The sequence below is a fragment of the Argopecten irradians genome, chromosome 2 (genome assembly GCF_041381155.1).
Source record: "Argopecten irradians isolate NY chromosome 2, Ai_NY, whole genome shotgun sequence".
Classification (NCBI taxonomy): Eukaryota; Metazoa; Mollusca; class Bivalvia; order Pectinida; family Pectinidae; genus Argopecten; species Argopecten irradians.
In genome coordinates, this window is record NC_091135.1 from 22,554,761 (window position 1) to 22,577,900 (window position 23,140).

At 35.3% G+C, this 23,140-nt stretch overlaps 1 protein-coding gene and 1 long non-coding RNA gene across 6 annotated transcripts in view; one reads left to right on the forward strand and one right to left on the reverse strand.

Moving 5' to 3' along the window:
- The window catches only part of LOC138314828 (histone deacetylase 4-like), a 161,502-nt gene that overhangs the window by 73,376 nt on the left and 64,986 nt on the right, over positions 1-23,140 (forward strand). Inside the window, exon 1 of one of the 5 annotated variants that reach the window (XM_069255397.1) lies at positions 13,865-14,284. The exons of the other annotated variants lie outside the window; for them this stretch is intronic. The gene's annotated coding sequence lies outside the window, so the exon portion shown is untranslated. Of the gene's footprint in view, positions 1-13,864; positions 14,285-23,140 lie in introns of those variants that run through there. 5 annotated transcript variants of the gene reach the window in all.
- The window catches only part of LOC138314829 (uncharacterized), a 29,048-nt gene continuing 13,106 nt past the window's right edge, over positions 7,199-23,140 (reverse strand). The window contains exon 3 of the long non-coding RNA XR_011207426.1: positions 7,199-7,424. This is a non-coding gene — a long non-coding RNA (uncharacterized lncRNA). The remainder of the gene's footprint in view (positions 7,425-23,140) is intronic.

The window sequence follows — 23,140 nt, forward strand, 5'->3', positions numbered from 1 at the left end:
TTGCTAAAATACAACCTGGTGGAAATTTGATATCAATGAACTTCTGATGTACACTTGAAAATTAAAGATAGATGGATGTAATATCTATGACCATGAACAAAGCATGTATTAAGAAAATCAGTGAGATTTGTGATTCTAAATTTGAAGATATTTACTACATGAGAGGAGAACATGCCATGCATTTGGCTACAATAGAGTCTGTTGTTTATATAGCCCGTGTACCACACACCAAGTATAAATTGTAGGGTGGCAGCTATTTTATTATTCTCTGTAATTTATTCCGAGATCCAGACCATTATGATCGTTTTATAAAGTTTTCTGATATGAAAGCTAATTAGGACAGAGATTGACACCTTTGACTGGTGTAAAGGGTTTTGATATATATAGTTAGTGTACAACTCCTCCTGGGTATTATTTATAGTTAGTGGGTGTCCTTACCGTGTACAACTCCTCCTGGGTATTATATATAGTAAGTGAATGTCCTTACCATGTACAACTCCTCCTGGGTATTATATATAGTAAGTGGGTGTCCTTACCATGTACAACTCCTCCTGGGTATTATATATAGTTAGTGGGTGTCCTTACCATGTACAACTCCTCCTGGGTATTATATATAGTTAGTGGGTGTCCTTACCATGTACAACTCCTCCTGGGTATTATATATAGTAAGTGGGTGTCCTTACCATGTACAACTCCTCCTGGGTATTATATATATTTAGTGGGTGTCCTTACCATGTACAACTCCTCCTGGGTATTATATATAGTTAGTGGGTGTCCTTACCATGTACAACTCCTCCTGGGTATTATATATAGTTAGTGGGTGTCCTTACCATGTACAACTCCTCCTGGGTATTATATATAGTTAGTGGGTGTCCTTACCATGTACAACTCCTCCTGGGTATTATATATAGTTAGTGAATGTCCTTACCATGTACAACTCCTCCTGGGTATTATATATAGTTAGTGGGTGTCCTTACCATGTACAACTCCTCCTGGGTATTATTTATAGTTAGTGGGTGTCCTTACCATGTACAACTCCTCCTGGGTATTATATATAGTTAGTGGGTGTCCTTACCATGTACAACTCCTCCTGGGTATTATATATAGTTAGTGGGGTGTCCTTACCATGTACAACTCCTCCTGGGTATTATATATAGTTAGTGGGTGTCCTTACCATGTACAACTCCTCCTGGGTATTATTATATATAGTGTGGTGTCCTTACCATGTACAACTCCTCCTGGGTATTATATATAGTAGTGTGTCCTTACCATGTACAACTCCTCCTGGGTATTATATATAGTTAGTGGGTGTCCTTACCATGTACAACTCCTCCTGGGTATTATATATAGTTAGTGGGTGTCCTTACCATGTACAACTCCTCCTGGGTATTATATATAGTAAGTGGGTGTCCTTACCATGTACAACTCCTCCTGGGTATTATATATAGTTAGTGGGTGTCCTTACCATGTACAACTCCTCCTGGGTATTATATATAGTTAGTGGGTGTCCTTACCATGTACAACTCCTCCTGGGTATTATATATAGTTAGTGGGTGTCCTTACCGTGTACAACTCCTCCTGGATATTATATATAGTTAGTGGGTGTCCTTACCATGTACAACTCCTCCTGGGTATTATATATAGTTAGTGGGTGTCCTTACCATGTACAACTCCTCCTGGGTATTATATATATAGTTAGTGGGTGTCCTTACCATGTACAACTCCTCCTGGGTATTATTTATTTATAGTTAGTGGGTGTCCTTACCATGTACAACTCCTCCTGGGTATTATATATAGTTAGTGGGTGTCCTTACCATGTACAACTCCTCCTGGGTATTATTTATATATAGTTAGTGGGTGTCCTTACCATGTACAACTCCTCCCTGGGTATTATTTAAATTTAGTGGGTGTCCTTACCATGTACAACTCCTCCTGGGTATTATATATAGTAAGTGAATGTCCTTACCATGTACAACTCCTCCTGGGTATTATATATAGTTAGTGGGTGTCCTTACCATGTACAACTCCTCCTGGGTATTATATATAGTAAGTGGGTGTCCTTACCATGTACAACTCCTCCTGGGTATTATATATAGTTAGTGGGTGTCCTTACCATGTACAACTCCTCCTGGGTATTATATATAGTAAGTGAATGTCCTTACCATGTACAACTCCTCCTGGGTATTATATATAGTTAGTGGGTGTCCTTACCATGTACAACTCCTCCTGGGTATTATATATATTTAGTGGGTGTCCTTACCATGTACAACTCCTCCTGGGTATTATATATAGTAAGTGGGTGTCCTTACCATGTACAACTCCTCCTGGGTATATATAGTAAGTAAGAAGAGAAACTAACCAGACTGGGCTGTTGATTTTTGTTCTTATAATATGCTCAGAAAGCCATTTAGTTAGTTTCTGGTATATTGCTGATGAAGTAGCCACCAGCTGCTACAAGATAAAACATCACACTGACTTGCAGAATGATAGACACTGTATGTGACAAACAAGCAAAAATTTAATGTTGATAAATTCTTTTTACGACAAATTATCAAAAAAAAAATATAAAAAAAAATTCTAGAATCAATAGTTCAATATTGTTATTGTACCAAAAGTTACGGTGTGAAGTGATTTTTCCAATATGAAAACATGTATAGTGTTTGAGTTGATATAATTATTTCAATGATGTGTTTAAAGTTTGACTAAATGATGTGTGTGTTTACATTCCTGAGTTCAGAAGTACAGTAACTAGCGATATATCTACAGTAAACAGTGGCACCACAGTCCAGTGTGCAGAGTTGCAATCAATTTGTACAAGAAAGTAACACCCGTTCAGCAGCTCCTAACAAAGAAAGTCCATGCGTATTGATAAATGTCTTTATTGCGACTGCTATGATGTCAGGTTGTTTGTTTGTACTGGTTTAAAACCTAATCATATTACAGGTGTAGATGTGTTTATCAGGAGAACAGGTGTATACTACACATTGATTGGTTACATTGACGGGTCACATGGCCTGGTTTGATGCTCATGATACTATTAGTTACACAGTTTGTTAGTGACCTAATACGGAAAAATATTGGGTCTAAAATAAACTTGTATCGGACGAGGCGAAGCCGAGCCTGATACATGTTTATTCTAGACCCAATATTTTTCCGTATTAAGTCACTAACAAACTGTGTAACGAATTTATCCCGTCGAAGACCCTTTCAATGAAGTAACTGCAAAATGTATTAATATGTACTGTACTGAGTATGGAAACCAAAAGGAAGACTCGAATGCGTTGTCATGGTCCATTTCTGTTAAATAATCCTAAATAAGTGTTGCCGATTTCGGTTTGCTTTGAAAGTGGTCATCAGCGATATCATTCAAACATTTTGTCTCCATCTCGTTGAGTGCCGTCGTCGCGAAGCGTTACTTGACCGCCATCTTGTTGCTAATGACGTTAGGGGCAAAGAACGATAACTCTATCGTTCAAACCTGATACAATTTATACTAACCTGATACGACTATATATTGGATATCACGTGACTAGGCATACAAGATTCTTGTCTGAGGCGGGGGATAAAGGAAGCTTATCACCAAGTTTCAGATATAAATACTTGTCATCTTGGTATGTGTCTGTCATGATTGTGTCCTGTACCAATATCATATGGATGCTGGAACACCAGCAGACAGTTGCTGTGGAAACTCAATTATTGTGTTTTTATAAGAATTATTCTTGAATTTTAAATTTCTCAAAATTCAAATTAAACTAATGAGGATTCCTGACAAACCAATAGTAATACAGTGTATAGGACCTGAAGCTCCAGAAGAATGATACTTTAACACATGTACTGCTAGATCTTAATAAATTCAGTAGAGTTGTACAGGAATAATGCCTTAATATACTGTTAAATCTCAGATTTCAGTACATTTGTACTGGAATAATCTCTTTAAATATTTTTAATTCTCACAATTCTGTAGAATTGTACTGAACTAATCCCTTAAAATACTGTTAAATCACAAAATCATTTGTGAGATCGGAATAATCTCTTAAAGCTTTTCTAGGTGTCTCAGACAGTACAGCTCTACTTGAATTGTTTCTTAAACATCCAGTATAGCTGTATGTTGCTTAGCTATACTGACACATTATCAGTAGTACTGTAATACTCATTTAAACACCACTTAGTACAAATGAATTTTAATAGCTGTTATATTTATTTATAAGTTTTACGAATTTATGTTCCATGTGTAAAGGCAAACCTCTTGGGTGGTTTTAACTCCATTTTATATCTAAAATTAATATCTTGTCTGAACAGTGCTGGCAAAGTTATATATACAGATATACAATGTATAAAGTATTAAAAATGATTCAGCAGGTTTGACATTTTAATTCATTTCAATTCAATTTGTATTATAACAATAGAAAAGAAGCTAATTCAAAATATTGAACTTTTTGGTATTTTTTTTTTTTTCATGTTGACAAACTATTAAAATACACATGTAATAACTATAGCACATAACATAAAATTTTAAATTAAGGTTTTAATTAAGCATGTTTTGGCAGTTTTAACATAACTGTTTTGGCTGCAATGAATTTTACATGCAAAAGAGATGTACTTTGAGAGTATCCTTTTGTATATATCCAGGACTCAGACTCGATAATCTTAAGTTATATTATGAAATGATATGCTGGAGAAAAAAGCTTCCCAGGTGGTTTATATCTACTCTATATAAATACCACTGGTTCTATTTCAAGAGTGAAAATATGCTAGTTATGTGTTTTGTGCAAGGTTTTTATAGATATTCCTCTCTACATCAATCAATACAAGGGGGTATATAAGATAAACTACATCGTCTACTTTACCTCCAGAGCTAACCAGGCACTTGCCAAATCAACACAAGGGAACCGTCACAAGATAGCTGATTAATCAAAAGTACATATAATATATACCTCATCTGTGTTGGCATAAATGAATTTATCATCCTTTTATTATCTTTATTTTGGATTATCTTCCATGCATGGAGGTGTTCTCAATTGAAATGTTACATTATCTCCCTTGAATGGTAATATTCTCTATGAAAAGGTCACATTATCTCCCCTGGATGATGATATTCTCCATTGAAAGGTTACATTATATCTCCTTGAATGGTAATAGTCTCCATCAAAATATTACATAATCTCCCTCGAAAGGTGATATTCTCCATTGAAAGGTTACATTACGGTATCTCCCTTGAAAGGTGATTTTCTCCATTGAAAGGTCACATTATCTCCCTTGAAAGGTGATATTCTCCATTGAAAGGTCACATTATCTCTCTTGAATGGTAATTTTCATCATTCAAAGATTTTTCCCCTAAATAGTCATATTTATCTCTCTTGAATACTCTTAAAAAGGGAAATGAAAAAAGCCCACTCACACACAAATCAAAATGACAATGATTTTGAGCTAAAGAATGAAGTTAATTTTTATGCCAAAATAAAACACATGGTGTTCAAATTCTTTGAATTCCAAAAACAAATTTTATGTATGCAAGTTCTTTTTGATTACTCTAGCATTGAAAAGCACCTGCCTATATCATTAAATGCACAGCACCAATTTCTAGCAGAAACAGGCCTATACCATGCATGCTTTTATAGATTATTGGCATTGTCTGTTGATAAAAACGTACCTGCAGTCTTAATTAGTCGGCATTCCTCTTGTTCTGTACAGATTTAAGTTTTTAGTTGACACAAATGTGAGAGAGTTATTGAGATTGTTCTGTAAAGCTCCAACAAGTGGATGTTTACCATGTCAGTAACTGTTGAAGCCTAAAGACTTTCATTGTGTAGATTAAAAAGGTGATACTTGGTAGCAGCAAACTCCAATAAAACTTATTTCTTTATAGGGTGTCGTTGGAGGACTTCTGAATGTTATAAATACTGGAGGAATTTCATTGATTCTGCAGCATATTGATGAAACTTGTACAAATTTGTGTTAAGTGAATATTTATAGATATATTAAGTCATTTATAAACATATATAAGTCATATGTTAATATAGTGTTTTGGGACTTATATAAAACACTATATGAAGACCCAAGGAGGAGCACGATATCTATCATGATATGGACAGTGAATGTCATTTGTGTGTCACTGACGTGTATACAGCTGTCCAATATCTGGGCCAGGTCACACGTATTTTTACCTTTCCATAGTAATAGTAACATAAGTACAAACTAGTTTTACATTACACAATGTCTAAATATGGTCAAAGCTTACAAAACATGTTAAAGTTTGGGTTACGTTTGTCAAGAAGAATGAATAGTTTTATACAGGAAGAAAAAAGTGGGTCAAAGATTTCTCAAATTGTTGGAAAGGATAATGTTTTTAACTAAAATAATGTTTTTGACTGAAGTCTGTTTTTGTATTTGATAAATTATAATGTACACAGTTATATTGTTGTTATAGTCAAACAGTTATAAAGTAGGCGACGTGATTAATACGTCTGTATACAATATACTTATATATCCTAGACTACATAAACAGGTGTACTAGTCCCCTCTGTATACAATATACTTATATATCCTAGACTACAAGAACAGGTGTACTTGTCCCCACCACACCAATGTACTTGTAGCAGACTCGTTAACACTTCATGTTTGTAGGACATGACAAACTTATAGCTATCATATAAATGTATTTGTCAATGTTGAAAGATATATAGCTTTGCATATCTGTTTACATTGTGTTTAAATATTTTATCCTGTATCTGTATTGAGTACATGTATGCTGTTTAGAGACAGATTTTAAAAAATAGCTTTGCTCATTTGTGGACAGTAGTTTCAGAGGTATAGACAACATAGAGTTTGTGGATAACAAAAGACTAACTTTGCCTAACTGCCACAATACAAAATAAGGAAATTCTGAATCTGAAGGATTTGAGATACTGATTCTATCAGTTGGAAATTGCTCATATGGTTCAAAAAGAAAAAAGTATTTGTGGATCAGGTATGTCATTGTTATAGTTGTAAGTCAGACAGGTAATAGCTAGCAGCGATGATGACAGACGCACAAATAAAATTGTATGACAAATTAAAATACAAGTTAAACAAGACTGGTATTAATTGGGCCTGATTATAGAGAGAAAAATAGACTCTTTATGACACATTTTTGCAGGAGTCTCACGAACACTCATTGAATGAGGGAACACAAAACAAACCACAAACAATATTCTCTTAATTCAAAAGTTTTAATAATCATGTGGTTATAAAAGTGAACAGCAATTTTCTCAATATTTAAATGTTCACTATAAATTATTTTCTAAATCATTCTTGTGATAAGTGGTCATGTTCCTGTCAAAGATGATATTGATAATTAGATATTTCCTCTTAGTTGAACAGCACTGCCCAGTATGATAATGTGGGTATAGTTGATAGCTGTAATCGACCGCTCCTCATAATTTCACCTGAAATGGAAACCATTAATTCTCATTCTGTTTTAAAATCACTTTTAAGTTTACATAGTTATATAGTCAAAAACTACACTTTTATTCTCAATGTTCAGTTCATAATGAGTGGAACTATAAAAAGCAATGTTGTACAGATTGTTGGTGTAAATGACCTTGACCCTTTAAAAGGTTTCGTGATTATATCATGACTTCCCAAACCATTATACTTGATAGAAATAGTTCAGGGGTCTGAATTTGACAAAAAAAATGTTGGATTCTTTGCGTCTGATCCGGGAATCCTACGCAGGCAATCTTAGCGAAAGGCATGTTGTGTGATTACTTCCTAAACCATTATAATTGATAGAAATATTTGAGGGGTCTGAATTTGACAAAAATATTGCATTATTTGCGTTTGATACGGGATCCTATGCCGGCAATCTTAGCGAAAGGCATGTTGTGTGATTACTTCCCAAACCATTATACTTGAGAGAAATATTTGAGGGGTCTGCATTTAACAAAAATATTGGATTATTTGCATTTGATATGGGATCCTACGCAGGCAATCTTAGCGAAAGGCATGCTGTGTGATTACTTCCCAAACCATTATACTCGATAGAAATATTTGAGGGGTCTGAATTTGACAAAAATATTGGATTATTTGCATTTGATATGGGATCCTATATTGGCAATCTTAGCGAAAAACATGTTGTGTGATTACTTCTGAAACCATTATTCTTGATAGAAATATTTGAGGGGGTCTGAATTTGACAAAAATAATGGATTATTTGTGTCTGATCAGCGAATCCTACGCAGGCAATCATAGCGAAAGGCATGATGTATGATTACTTTTCCATTACATCACTTTACACGGTTTTTCTTCTGTAAACCATCTAGTTTTGCGATGACCTATTTTTCCGTGTGTTCTAATTCTTGATCAGTGATTTAATTTTCGCCACCTTGAGTCATTATATAAGGTTTCTTCTATATTTGTGCTCAAGTATTTTGTGGCCATTAATTTTCAGTGGTTTCTGATCATACACGAAGTGGCAAAGGCAACGAAACTTGTTAACAGCTTTATATACTGTTCATTATTGGTGGTGATGATTCTGTATCTTCAGAAAACTAACAATTTATCTCCAGAAAGTGTTCTTATGATCTTTTTGCAATTCCTTAAATATCTTGCCTTAAACATCACTTCTGATATGAGACAAAATAACAGGAGTAGACATTGTTTGAATTTTTTGGGTAACTAAAACCATAACTATCTAGTAAGTAGATTTTCTCTTACAAACAATTGGCAACAACAAGGTTGCTAAGAGTCTATTTATATACAGTCAAGTCACTTTGATTACATAATCCACAAAAGCTCTTAAAAAATCTCATCAGTTCTAGATTAGACTTTATTTTATCATTAAGATTCACTAAATCTGACAGAAAAAGTAAGCTACCGATTAGTTTTAAATTTGATGAGAGGAGTATTGCCTAACAGAGGTAGTAAGTTAATACAAAGTTATAAAATCTATTGTGTTAATTATAAAGATGGTGGTAATGAGCTCTGAAATATAAGATTTCAATTATGCCACTGCTATTATTGTCAGAAGTGTACCACAGAGCATTATGCCCTTAGAATTAAAACTCATGACTATAAATACCTGGTCCTCTAGCCTTCAGGTAGACTGGGTAAGTCTGAGTAATCGCATGTAAACTGGTCAACAAATCGTGTAACAAGGTACTTAATTCAAGGTCAGTCTAAATCTCCTTGTTAGGTCATAATAAGGGGAGTATTTTGTTAACATAAAACTATCGACAAGAAATGACAATGAGAAAATTGCATTGTTTTCTATCATAACATATATATATATATCTGAACTAGATGTATTTTGGTTTATGCACATGTAAATGATATAAATCTATATCATGGAGTCAGTAATTGTCCTTACTATATTTTTTAATGAGACTTTAATCTAAGTACCTATAATACATTTTCGTAATCATCTTAGTTGTTTGGTCACAAGTAGGACCGATTTCGGTCGAGTGATTTAGATGTTTGACATTGAGTCTTGAACAAGTGATCATTATGTTTGACATCAAGTTGGACAAGTAATTTTAAAAGGTGTTTGACATTGTTTTTTCAACAAGTGGATGTTTGACATTGAGTTTTGAATAAGTGGTTAACGATGTTTGACATTGAGTTAAGTGGTTAAGCTGTTTGACATTGAGTTAAGTGATCAAGGTGTTTGACATTGAGTTAAGTGGTCAAGGTGTTTGACGTTGATTTAAGTGGTTAAGGTGTTTGACATTGAGTTAAGTGGTTAAGGTGTTTGACATTGAGTTAAGTGATCAAGGTGTTTGTTGCAAGGTGTTTGACATTGAGTTAAGTGGTAAGGTGTTTGACATTGAGTTAAGTAGGGTCATGAAAGTGTAGTTTGACATTGAGTTAAGTGTCAAGGTGTTTGACATTGAGTTAAGTGGTAGGTGTTTGACATTGAGTTAAGTAAGGTGTTTGACATTGAGTGTAGGTTTGACATTAAGTGGTCAAGGTGTTTGACATTGAGTTAAGTGGTTAAGGTGTTTGACATTGAGTTAAGTGGTAAGGTGTTGACATGATTAATGGTAGGTTTTATGTATACATTGTAGTTTTGACATTGAGTTAAGTGGTAAGGTGTTTGACATTGAGTTAAGTGGTCAAGGTGTTTGACATTGAGTTAAGTGGTCAAGGTGTTTGACATTGAGTTAAGTGGTTAAGGTGTTTGACATTGAGTTAAGTGGTTAAGGTGTTTGACATTGAGTTAAGTGGTTAAGGTGTTTGACATTGAGTTAAGTGGTCAAGGTGTTTGACATTGAGTTAAGTGGTTAAGGTGTTTGACATTGAGTTAAGTGGTTAAGGTGTTTGACATTGAGTTAAGTGGTTAGGTGTTTGACATTGAGTTAAGTGGTCAAGGTGTTTGACATTGAGTTAAGTGGTCAAGGTGTTTGACATTGAGTTAAGTGGTTAAGGTGTTTGACATTGAGTTAAGTGGTTAAGGTGTTTGACATTGAGTTAAGTGGTTAAGGTGTTTGACATTGAGTTAAGTGATCAAGGTGTTTGACATTGAGTTAAGTGATCAAGGTGTTTGACATTGAGTTAAGTGGTCAAGGTGTTTGACATTGAGTTAAGTGATCAAGGTGTTTGACATTGAGTTAAGTGGTTAAGGTGTTTGACATTGAGTTAAGTGGTCAAGGTGTTTGACATTGAGTTAAGTGGTCAAGGTGTTTGACATTGAGTTAAGTGGTCAAGGTGTTTGACATTGAGTTAAGTGGTCAAGGTGTTTGACATTGAGTTAAGTGGTTAAGGTGTTTGACATTGAGTTAAGTGGTCAAGGTGTTTGACATTGAGTTAAGTGGTTAAGGTGTTTGACATTGAGTTAAGTGGTTAAGGTGTTTGACATTGAGTTAAGTGATCAAGGTGTTTGACATTGAGTTAAGTGGTTAAGGTGTTTGACATTGAGTTAAGTGATCAAGGTGTTTGACATTGAGTTAAGTGGTTAAGGTGTTTGACATTGAGTTAAGTGGTTAAGGTGTTTGACATTGAGTTAAGTGGTCAAGGTGTTTGACATTGAGTTAAGTGGTTAAGGTGTTTGACATTGAGTTAAGTGGTCAAGGTGTTTGACATTGAGTTAAGTGGTCAAGGTGTTTGACATTGAGTTAAGTGGTCAAGGTGTTTGACATTGAGTTAAGTGGTTAAGGTGTTTGACATTGAGTTAAGTGGTCAAGGTGTTTGACATTGAGTTAAGTGGTCAAGGTGTTTGACATTGAGTTAAGTGGTCAAGGTGTTTGACATTGAGTTAAGTGGTCAAGGTGTTTGACATTGAGTTAAGTGGTCAAGGTGTTTGACATTGAGTTAAGTGGTTAAGGTGTTTGACATTGAGTTAAGTGGTTAAGGTGTTTGACATTGAGTTAAGTGGTCAAGGTGTTTGACATTGAGTTAAGTGGTCAAGGTGTTTGACATTGAGTTAAGTGGTCAAGGTGTTTGACATTGAGTTAAGTGGTCAAGGTGTTTGACATTGAGTTAAGTGGTCAAGGTGTTTGACATTGAGTTAAGTGGTCAAGGTGTTTGACATTGAGTTAAGTGGTTAAGTTGTTTGACATTGAGTTAAGTGGTCAAGGTGTTTGACATTGAGTTAAGTGGTTAAGGTGTTTGACATTGAGTTAAGTGGTTAAGGTGTTTGACATTGAGTTAAGTGGTCAAGGTGTTTGACATTGAGTTAAGTGGTCAAGGTGTTTGACATTGAGTTAAGTGGTCAAGGTGTTTGACATTGAGTTAAGTGGTCAAGGTGTTTGACATTGAGTTAAGTGGTCAAGGTGTTTGACATTGAGTTAAGTGGTCAAGGTGTTTGACATTGAGTTAAGTGGTTAAGGTGTTTGACATTGAGTTAAGTGGTTAAGGTGTTTGACATTGAGTTAAGTGATCAAGGTGTTTGACATTGAGTTAAGTGGTTAAGGTGTTTGACATTGAGTTAAGTGATCAAGGTGTTTGACATTGAGTTAAGTGGTTAAGGTGTTTGACATTGAGTTAAGTGGTTAAGGTGTTTGACATTGAGTTAAGTGGTTAAGGTGTTTGACATTGAGTTAAGTGGTCAAGGTGTTTGACATTGAGTTAAGTGGTTAAGGTGTTTGACATTGAGTTAAGTGGTTAAGGTGTTTGACATTGAGTTAAGTGGTTAAGGTGTTTGATTGAGTTTGTGTTAAGTGTACATGGTAGGTTAAGGTGTTTGACATTGAGTTAAGTGGTTAAGGTGTTTGACATTGAGTTAAGTGGTTAAGGTGTTTGACATTGAGTTAAGTGGTCAAGGTGTTTGACATTGAGTTAAGTGGTTAAGGTGTTTGACATTGAGTTAAGTGGTTAAGGTGTTTGACATTGAGTTAAGTGGTCAAGGTGTTTGACATTGAGTTAAGTGGTCAAGGTGTTTGGTGTTGAGTTAAGTGGTTAAGGTGTTTGACATTGAGTTAAGTGGTCAAGGTGTTTGACATTGAGTTAAGTGGTTAAGGTGTTTGACATTGAGTTAAGTGGTCAAGGTGTTTGACATTGAGTTAAGTGGTTAAGGTGTTTGACATTGAGTTAAGTGGTTAAGGTGTTTGACATTGAGTTAAGTGGTTAAGGTGTTTGACATTGAGTTAAGTGGTCAAGGTGTTTGATGTTGACTTTTATCGACTTCTTCACCACAACCAAAAATATGTTAGCACATCTTGAAATGAACTTCACTGTTTTGTCACATAAAATCATATTGTAGCATTTAGTGCCATTCTTTTTATGTACCCATGGGGGTTCCAGCCTTGGCTGATTCTGTTGATGATAAAGGTATCACATTGGCCAATTTACTGTATATCAGGTGGATAATGTGCTAATGTATAATAAGTTTGCATGGCCCAGACTTAGTGGGGGCTGACTGTGTACAAATCTAGGAGACATGCCACACATATGTAATCATGTTATCGTTTGTTCTATTACCCGACATCATTACACCTAACTGTATTATGATATAGATGTCACTAGACCAACCTACCCTACTTCTTACACCACGAGTGTGTATTGCAGGATCCGCCTGGAATAAATGTTTTGTCTATTCATATAGAATAGCATTGTCTCAGGATATAGATCAGACTAGATATGTATGTATTTACAAGATTGGCTGGGAATTATACTGGCTATTACCAGTTAACTAATCTAATTAGGATTCAGTTTAAGACAAAGACTTGTGTAACATTGTAGTTTGATAAGCAATCAAAGTACATAGAATTTCATGACATTTATTATTTATTGATCACTGTAACAATGTATTGTTTGACAAAAAAGTATTGTAACAACTTTGGACCACACTTACAATACGAACCTTTACATTTAACTGTTAGAATAGGATATAATATGATGTGGAGACATATTAATTATGGTACATAAATCACCCATCTCTTTCTTTCTCTTTGACAAAGTTCTCAAGCTTCCTCTACCATTTCCAGTACCTCAAAACCCCCTACCATTCCATTCCACCTCCCTTCCACCTGCCCCTCCCACCGGGCCCTATCTTACCACCTCACCCACACATGCCCCTCCTATGCCCCTACACTCACTCCCTAGATCGGACCCCCCCCCCCCCCCATTGGTTAAAGCTGGAAACCACACTTGAGAAGGATTATGTAAAATCCTGGCTGTCAGAATATCAGTGGAAAATGTATTTATAGAGAATACTGTGTGTGTGGAGGGAGCCTTGGCGATATCCCCAACAGGGAGGGGGGGGGAAGCTTGTATAGTAATGTTTGTATGTTACTTGTTGTCTAAGGCTATATGTCTATATAGTCTAGTACATTACAACAGCTAGCACTATACAACTTATTGATTTGCCTGGCCCTACTGAGAGATAGCTTACCGACCTTCAAGGGTCAGCGTTACTATTTATAGCTAATGCCAGCCATTAATAGCTTTAGCTGTAGATACAACAGTCCAGCCAGCACACAGCCAGCTTGTGAGTTGCAAATCTACCATTTTCTACAGATTCCCCAGCAGATCATTTACCAAAGAAGAGCTAAATTGTCTTTGATTTCTGCCGGTGAAGTTATTTCTCAGATTGGACTAGGCGTGAATGGAAACTTGGTGATAGTTTCGTGGCCGGGATTTGTTGGAAAAAAATGTAAACAAATGGAAAAGATTGTAAGTGTATTGGGCGCTGTGAGGTGGTCCAACAGTGTATATAGTAAAACTGTTTAGGGGGTTCAGGCTGGTGCTCCGACTGGGGACTCTACCGTGTGACTGTTTAACCTTTTATAATCCAAGAAAACTTAATTGAAAGCTAGCACAGTGCTAATTGTGGAGGACGGAAGAATTTAAATTGGATTTCATTGCTTGGGTAAGTAGTCACAGCCTCTTTTAGCTGCTCCTATCTCTCTGTAAGGATTTTAAACATGTACTGGTGGGTCTGTACCTCTTAGACACATGTGTCAATATACACGAGACACATGTATATTGATAATATCTATGATATACATACACACGTGTGTTACTATGTTGACTAAAGTATACATGTCAACTGGACATTATTATGACTGTAGTACATTACTATGGACAGACCATTAGTCAGTGTTACTTATGTACCATATAGCTATAGGATATAGCAGAGTCAGTTTTACTGATGTAACATACAGCTATAGGATATAGCAGTCAGTGTTACTGGTGTAACATACAGCTATAGGATATAGCAGTCAGTGTTACTGATGTAACATACAGCTATAGGATATAGCAGTCAGTGTTACTGATGTAACATACAGCTATAGGATATAGCAGTCAGTGTTACTGATGTAACATACAGAGCTATAAGGATATAGCAGTCAGTGTTACTGATGTAACATACAGCTATAGGATATAGCAGTCAGTGTTACTGGTGTAACATACAGCTATAGGATATAGCAGACAGTGTTACTGATGTAACATACAGCTATAGGATATAGCAGTCAGTGTTACTGATGTAACATACAGCTATAGGATATAGCAGTCAGTGTTACTGATGTAACATACAGCTATAGGATATAGCAGTCAGTGTTACTGATGTAACATACAGCTATAGGATATAGCAGACAGTGTTACTGATGTAACATACAGCTATAGGATATAGCAGCAGTCAGTGTTACTGATGTAACATACAGCTATAGGATATAGCAGTCAGTGTTACTGATGTAACATACAGCTATAGGATATAGCAGTCAGTGTTACTGATGTAACATACAGCTATAGGATATAGCAGTCAGTGTTACTGATGTAACATACAGCTATAGGATATAGCAGAGTCAGTGTTACTGATGTAACATACAGCTATAGGATATAGCAGTCAGTGTTACTGATGTAACATACAGCTATAGGATATAGCAGTCAGTGTTACTGATGTAACATACAGCTATAGGATATAGCAGTCAGTGTTACTGATGTAACATACAGCTATAGGATATAGCAGTCAGTGTTACTGATGTAACATACAGCTATAGGATATAGCAGAGTCAGTGTTACTGATGTAACATACAGCTATAGGATATAGCAGTCAGTGTTACTGATGTAACATACAGCTATAGGATATAGCAGTCAGTGTTACTGATGTAACATACAGCTATAGGATATAGCAGTCAGTGTTACTGATGTAACATACAGCTATAGGATATAGCAGTCAGTGTTACTGATGTAACATACAGCTATAGGATATAGCAGTCAGTGTTACTGATGTAACATACAGCTATAGGATATAGCAGTCAGTGTTACTGATGTAACATACAGCTATAGGATATAGCAGAGTCAGTGTTACTGATGTAACATACAGCTATAGGATATAGCAGTCAGTGTTACTGATGTAACATACAGCTATAGGATATAGCAGAGTCAGTGTTACTGATGTAACATACAGCTATAGGATATAGCAGAGTCAGTGTTACTGATGTAACATACAGCTACAGGATATAGCAGTCAGTGTTACTGATGTAACATACAGCTATAGGATATAGCAGTCAGTGTTACTGATGTAACATACAGCTATAGGATATAGCAGTCAGTGTTACTGATGTAACATACAGCTATAGGATATAGCAGTCAGTGTTACTGATGTAACATACAGCTATAGGATATAGCAGTCAGTGTTACTGATGTAACATACAGCTATAGGATATAGCAGTCAGTGTTACTGATGTAACATACAGCTATAGGATATAGCAGTCAGTGTTACTGATGTAACATACAGCTATAGGATATAGCAGTCAGTGTTACTGATGTAACATACAGCTATAGGATATAGCAGTCAGTGTTACTGATGTAACATACAGCTATAGGATATAGCAGTCAGTGTTACTGATGTAACATACAGCTATAGGATATAGCAGTCAGTGTTACTGATGTAACATACAGCTATAGGATATAGCAGTCAGTGTTACTGATGTAACATACAGCTATAGGATATAGCAGCCAGTGTTACTGATGTAACATACAGCTATAGGATATAGCAGTCAGTGTTACTGATGTAACATACAGCTATAGGATATAGCAGTCAGTGTTACTGATGTAACATACAGCTATAGGATATAGCAGTCAGTGTTACCTGATGTAACATACAGCTTAGATATAGTCAGTGACTGATAACATACACAGATAGCAGTCAGTGTTACTGATGTAACATACAGCTATAGGATATAGCAGTCAGTGTTACTGATGTAACATACAGCTATAGGATATAGCAGAGTCAGTGTTACTGATGTAACATACAGCTATAGGATATAGCAGTCAGTGTTACTGATGTAACATACAGCTATAGGATATAGCAGTCAGTGTTACTGATGTAACATACAGCTATAGGATATAGCAGTCAGTGTTACTGATGTAACATACAGCTATAGGATATAGCAGTCAGTGTTACTGATGTAACATACAGCTATAGGATATAGCAGTCAGTGTTACTGATGTAACATACAGCTATAGGATATAGCAGTCAGTGTTACTGATGTAACATACAGCTATAGGATATAGCAGTCAGTGTTACTGATGTAACATACAGCTATAGGATATAGCAGAGTCAGTGTTACTGATGTAACATACAGCTATAGGATATAGCAGTCAGTGTTACTGATGTAACATACAGCTATAGGATATAGCAGTCAGTGTTACTGATGTAACATACAGCTATAGGATACTAGCAGTCAGTGTTACTGATGTAAATACACAGCTATAGGATATAGCAGTCAGTGTTACTGATGTAACATACAGCTATAGGATATAGCAGTCAGTGTTCTGATGTAACATACAGCTATAGGATATAGCAGTCAGTGTTACTGATGTAACATACAGCTATAGGATATAGCAGTCAGTGTTACTGATGTAACATACAGCTATAGGATATAGCAGTCAGTGTTACTGATGTAACATACAGCTATAGGATATAGCACAGTGTTACTGATGTAACACATAAGCTATAGGATATAGCAGTCAGTGTTACTGATGTAACATACAGCTATAGGATATAGCAGTCAGTGTTACTGATGTAACATACAGCTATAGGATATAGCAGTCAGTGTTACTGATGTAACATACAGCTATAGGATATAGCAGAGTCAGTTTTACTGATGTAACATACAGCTATAGGATATAGCAGTCAGTGTTACTGATGTAACATACAGCTATAGGATATAGCAGAGCCAGTGTTACTGATGTAACATACAGCTATAGGATATAGCAGTCAGTGTTACTGATGTAACATACAGCTATAGGATATAGCAGTCAGTGTTACTGATGTAACATACAGCTATAGGATATAGCAGAGCCAGTGTTACTGATGTAACATACAGCTATAGGATATAGCAGCCAGTGTTACTGATGTAACATACAGCTATAGGATATAGCAGTCAGTGTTACTGATGTAACATACAGCTATAGGATATAGCAGTCAGTGTTACTGATGTAACATACAGCTATAGGATATAGCAGTCAGTGTTACTGATGTAACATACAGCTATAGGATATAGCAGTCAGTGTTACTGATGTAACATACAGCTATAGGATATAGCAGTCAGTGTTACTGATGTAACATACAGCTATAGGATATAGCAGTCAGTGTTACTGATGTAACATACAGCTATAGGATATAGCAGTCAGTGTTACTGATGTAACATACAGCTATAGGATATAGCAGAGTCAGTGTTACTGATGTAACATACAGCTATAGGATATAGCAGTCAGTGTTACTGATGTAACATACAGCTATAGGATATAGCAGTCAGTGTTACTGATGTAACATACAGCTTCAGGATATAGCAGTCAGTGTTACTGATGTAACATACAGCTAGGATATAGCAGTCAGTGTTACTGATGTAACATACAGCTACAGGATATAGCAGTCAGTGTTACTGATGTACCATATAGCTATAGGATATAGCAGAGTCAGTTTTACTGATGTACCATATAGCTATAGGATATAGCAGAGTCAGTGTTACTGATGTAACATACAGCTATAGGATATAGCAGTCAGTGTTACTGATGTAACATACAGCTATAGGATATAGCAGTCAGTGTTACTGATGTAACATACAGCTATAGGATATAGCAGTCAGTGTTACTGATGGATCATACAGCTATAGGATATAGCAGTCAGTGTTACTGATGTAACATACAGCTATAGGATATAGCAGTCAGTGTTACTGATGTAACATACAGCTATAGGATATAGCAGAGTCAGTGTTACTGATGTAACATACAGCTATAGGATAAAGCAGAGTCAGTGTTACTGATGTAACATACAGCTATAGGATATAGCAGTCAGTGTTACTGATGTACCATACAGCTATAGGATATAGCAGAGTCAGTGTTACTGATGTAACATACAGCTATAGGATATAGCAGATTCAGTGTTACTGATGTAACATACAGCTATAGGATATAGCAGTCAGTGTTACTGATGTAACATACAGCTATAGGATATAGCAGTCAGTGTTACTGATGTAACATACAGCTATAGGATATAGCAGTCAGTGTTACTGATGTAACATACAGGTATAGGATATAGCAGTCAGTGTTACTGGTGTAACATACAGCTATAGGATATAGCAGTCAGTGTTACTGGTGTAACAAACAGCTATAGGATATAGCAGACAGTGTTACTGATGTAACATACAGCTATAGGATATAGCAGTCAGTGTTACTGATGTAACAAACAGCTATAGGATATAGTAGTCAGTGTTACTGATGTAACAAACAGCTATAGGATATAGTAGTCAGTGTTACTGATGTAACATACAGCTATAGGATAAAGCAGAGCCAGTCTTTTGGTTTATCAGATTCTTTATAAGGGAGACGTAATTCTGGGTAGGGCGCAATTCATACATTCCTGTATATCTATGATGAAAATTCAGTGTTTTATACGTAAATAGGCATGAGGAGAAGATGTCTAGAAAGCTTATTTCAGCAGTTATTTTATGCTGGATAACATGTTGAGTCTAGATGGCTGATTTTGGCTTATTTCAGCAGTTATTTACATCATTTCGTGTTGGGTTCAGTTGGTAAGCTGTTATATCAATGTCTGTTTGGGTACTAGTTGTAACCTTATTTCAGAGCAAGATGAATGAATTTATAAGCATTTATAAACTTATTACCAGGTATGCATGCTTATTGGTAGACACTGGGCCATCAAATGACCATATAGTTATTATCAGTTGTAAGTTTATGAACAAATACTTGCTTATTAGGCCAATAAGATTAAGGTTTATTCCCCAAATCAGACTTCACCATACTTTACAAATCATAAAGAATGGCTGCCAATGGCTATGGATACGAAACATTGTTTTATTACAGGGTATGTAGCTTATTATCAAACATAAGTTTATTTACAGACACAGACTTATTGAAAGATAGAAACTAGTCTTTGGTACAACATCTAGTGTATAGACTTATTGTACACATTAAGTGATTGGGGCTAATTATGTAAACAAACCAGATGGTTTTCAATGTATTACTGATTGCGATATCTCTCATTGTATAGGAGATGTTAACAATATACAGTTGTTGACTGATATTGAGGGCAAGAGATGATTTGGTGTACCTGAATTAGACCTCCCTTTTCAATACCTCGGGCAACAGTTTGTTTGAGGGTCCAAGAAATCATCTGTTGACCGAAAACCCAATCGATAACTGTTTTGTTATACACATTGACTCCAAACAATGCATTGACGTCACAAATTGTAGGTGTGTCGTCACTCCGGTCCAACAGCACATCGACGGAACAGGTCATTTATTGGCATTTTTGTCAATATATAGAGTTTATATTGAAACTATTTTATAGGGGTATAACAATAATGAATATATATATCTGTATTTCTTTGTGTGATAATAGCACAGAATTAAACATTGAATTTATCAATAGTCATTTACATTTACAACCAACAACATGTATGTAATACTTGACTACAGCAAGTAGTTTCTAGAGATTTGTGGTATATGTAACAGATCACTATGTGTGGTGAGTAAATAGTTCTCATAAAGATTTGTTGAAATAGTTTGCAGGGTTTTTTGTGGACAAGGGGCTGCAGCATACAAGGCCAAAAAGTTCCTAGGGACTGTGATGGCTAAATAGTCCCAACAGAGTCTAATGTCAGTAGTTCTCTAATTCTGCAAGTCTTTAATCGAAACTTCATGAAAATTCAATCAGGTGATGATTGTGGTTGTTTTCCATGTGAAGCTTTGGTTTCCATGACAACCAAAATTTTGCATATCCTGTTTGTAATGATTGATTTACAGACAAACAAATCTGATATTTAGTCGACAACATTGAGTATCAAAGACCGGGTCATTAAAAAAGATGTTTAAATCATCAACAATATTCCACGTTTATTAACCTGCATGACCCTTTCAGTTTAGTGGTTTGTTGGCTGTATTGGTAACACAGGTGACTCGTTAATTAGACCTCCCTTTTCTAATTTGATTCTGTTGATGATATCATGGACAATATTGGAGTCGAGTTTGATCCAGAGCTATATAACACTATAAGTCTATAGTGTATTTCACATGAACACACATACACAAGCTGTAGAGTGTTAATAGGTTTTGACAGTGAGTCAAGTTTGAACACATGCTATTATTCTATATATATACCTGAATATAATGGCCTTTGGTCAGCTGTAACAGCATGCAAGCACTGGTCAAAATCTGGTCAATAACATGGAAGTTATCAGTCAACACCCTGATAGGGTTTTAATGTTTGTGTACAATAATACAATCTCATTCAATATACTGGTCACCACTGAATGGTTACAAGTTTGTTCATGATTGAAGCTACAATACATTTAATGTAAAATATTAGAAAACATAATGGAGTTTAATTATACAACTAGATCTGCATGGTCATGGTGAAAAGGCTGTTCATTGGTAAATGAGTTTGAAGTTTAATTGAAAGTTCTTAAAATCTATGAGGAGTTTTTCGTAAAAATTACTTTGAACATTATCACTTCGTATATTATCTTATAGAAATCATAGATTGTATGATTTCAATTGATACTTCATGCAACCTGTATAAAAAAGTTATTGCTCATAAAATATACAACATGAGAAAAAGGTTTGAACAGGATTATGATTTATAATAATGCTGATCAATAAGGTAAAGGTAATGGTAAGGCAGGTGATATTTGATGACCTACTGACCTAGATAAGCTATTTATAGAGTGTTCAGGAAGTACAAATAATATCTCATTGAGCTAGGATTACAATTATCCACTACTAAGTTCTATGTATATGTTTGGGTACTAAGTTCTGGATATGTATTTCGCCTAGGTAGGATGCATGGTTTAGTTGTAATTTATTCTCAAGTTGATACGTTTACCTGGGGGTTAAGTGAGCTTTCATTTATATTATTAAATCTGTACTTAAAGATAAGAAAATTTCAGTGTTTTTTTCTCTGGTGTACATTCCTCTGTGAACAGGGTCCATATATATACAGGCATTTTTTGGTTGTCCAGTTTCCTTTCTAAGCGTTTACATTGCTGTACATTATTTACTGGTAAGACTAGTTGATACGGAATCACCTTTTTGAAGAACTTGAAGGTACAAAAGATAACCTAGCTTTCCAAACCGACCCTTGTCTATAATCCAGATCCCATGCTATTCTGACTTAACTGTATGGCATAAGTTTATAACCTGTATTAAACAGAACCTATATATACTGACCAAATATTCTGATCCCAGTGACATCCAGACAAGTTTTGTAGTACTGGAATTTAAATAAATCAACCAATAACATTTATTTCTTGTTAGATTTTTTCAGATTAAGAAATACATCAATGTTTTAATTATAGTTTGAATATTTTTTGCCAATAATTGAAAAGAAATCAAGGGAGATAATCAGTAATCAGTAGCAATCATGCACAAGCAGTTTGATTTAATTCTAAATCGTAAATGTGTATGAATATCAAAACTTTATCACAAATTTTAATTGGAATAGAATAGGGAATATTATCAAACTATGTAATCGTGATATGGCTATAAGTGGTCAGAAGTTGTTGTGTCTGTTACCAAGGTCACCCCTAAATGTTATAGAAGATAGTGGAATGTACAAATTTGAATGGTAACATTTCACATAGGGGTATATATAGAAATATACTACAGTAATTGGTATGACGTCATTGAAATGATTTCACTGACAAAAAACATGTATACCATTTAATTTTTGAATTAATTACACATTTGATTAGCATATCTGTCGTAAAAATTTAAATAAAGATTGCTCCCTCAAGGAGTTTGGATAACACTGTAACCTACATTTGTGGGTCAAAGGGAATATTGTTAAGCTGGTATATATTACCTATATGTGTATTGCAGTAGTGGTCGTAGACTATCTATATATTTACCTGTGTATTTGTGTATACACAGGCTCATAAAGTATGTAATAAGCTATCTTATCTCCACAATCATATTGGTAATTATGAGCTATGTAATAAGCATGTACTATAATTAGATATTTTCCTTGGATCAAATCCTCTGTGGTTTACTATGTTGCTTGTTATGATAAAAACAAAGTTTAATGAGCTGAACGGAACTGAGCCAAGTTAATTGCAGGCTACAGTATATATGTTTGTCACTCCATTGTGAAGGTGATAAAAACAACTTGTTTATTTACTTTTTGTGATATTAAATTTTCTTAAATTGATTTGATTTGAATTCTTTGGGCCATGGTATTCATTTTTTTCCATGCTGTTTT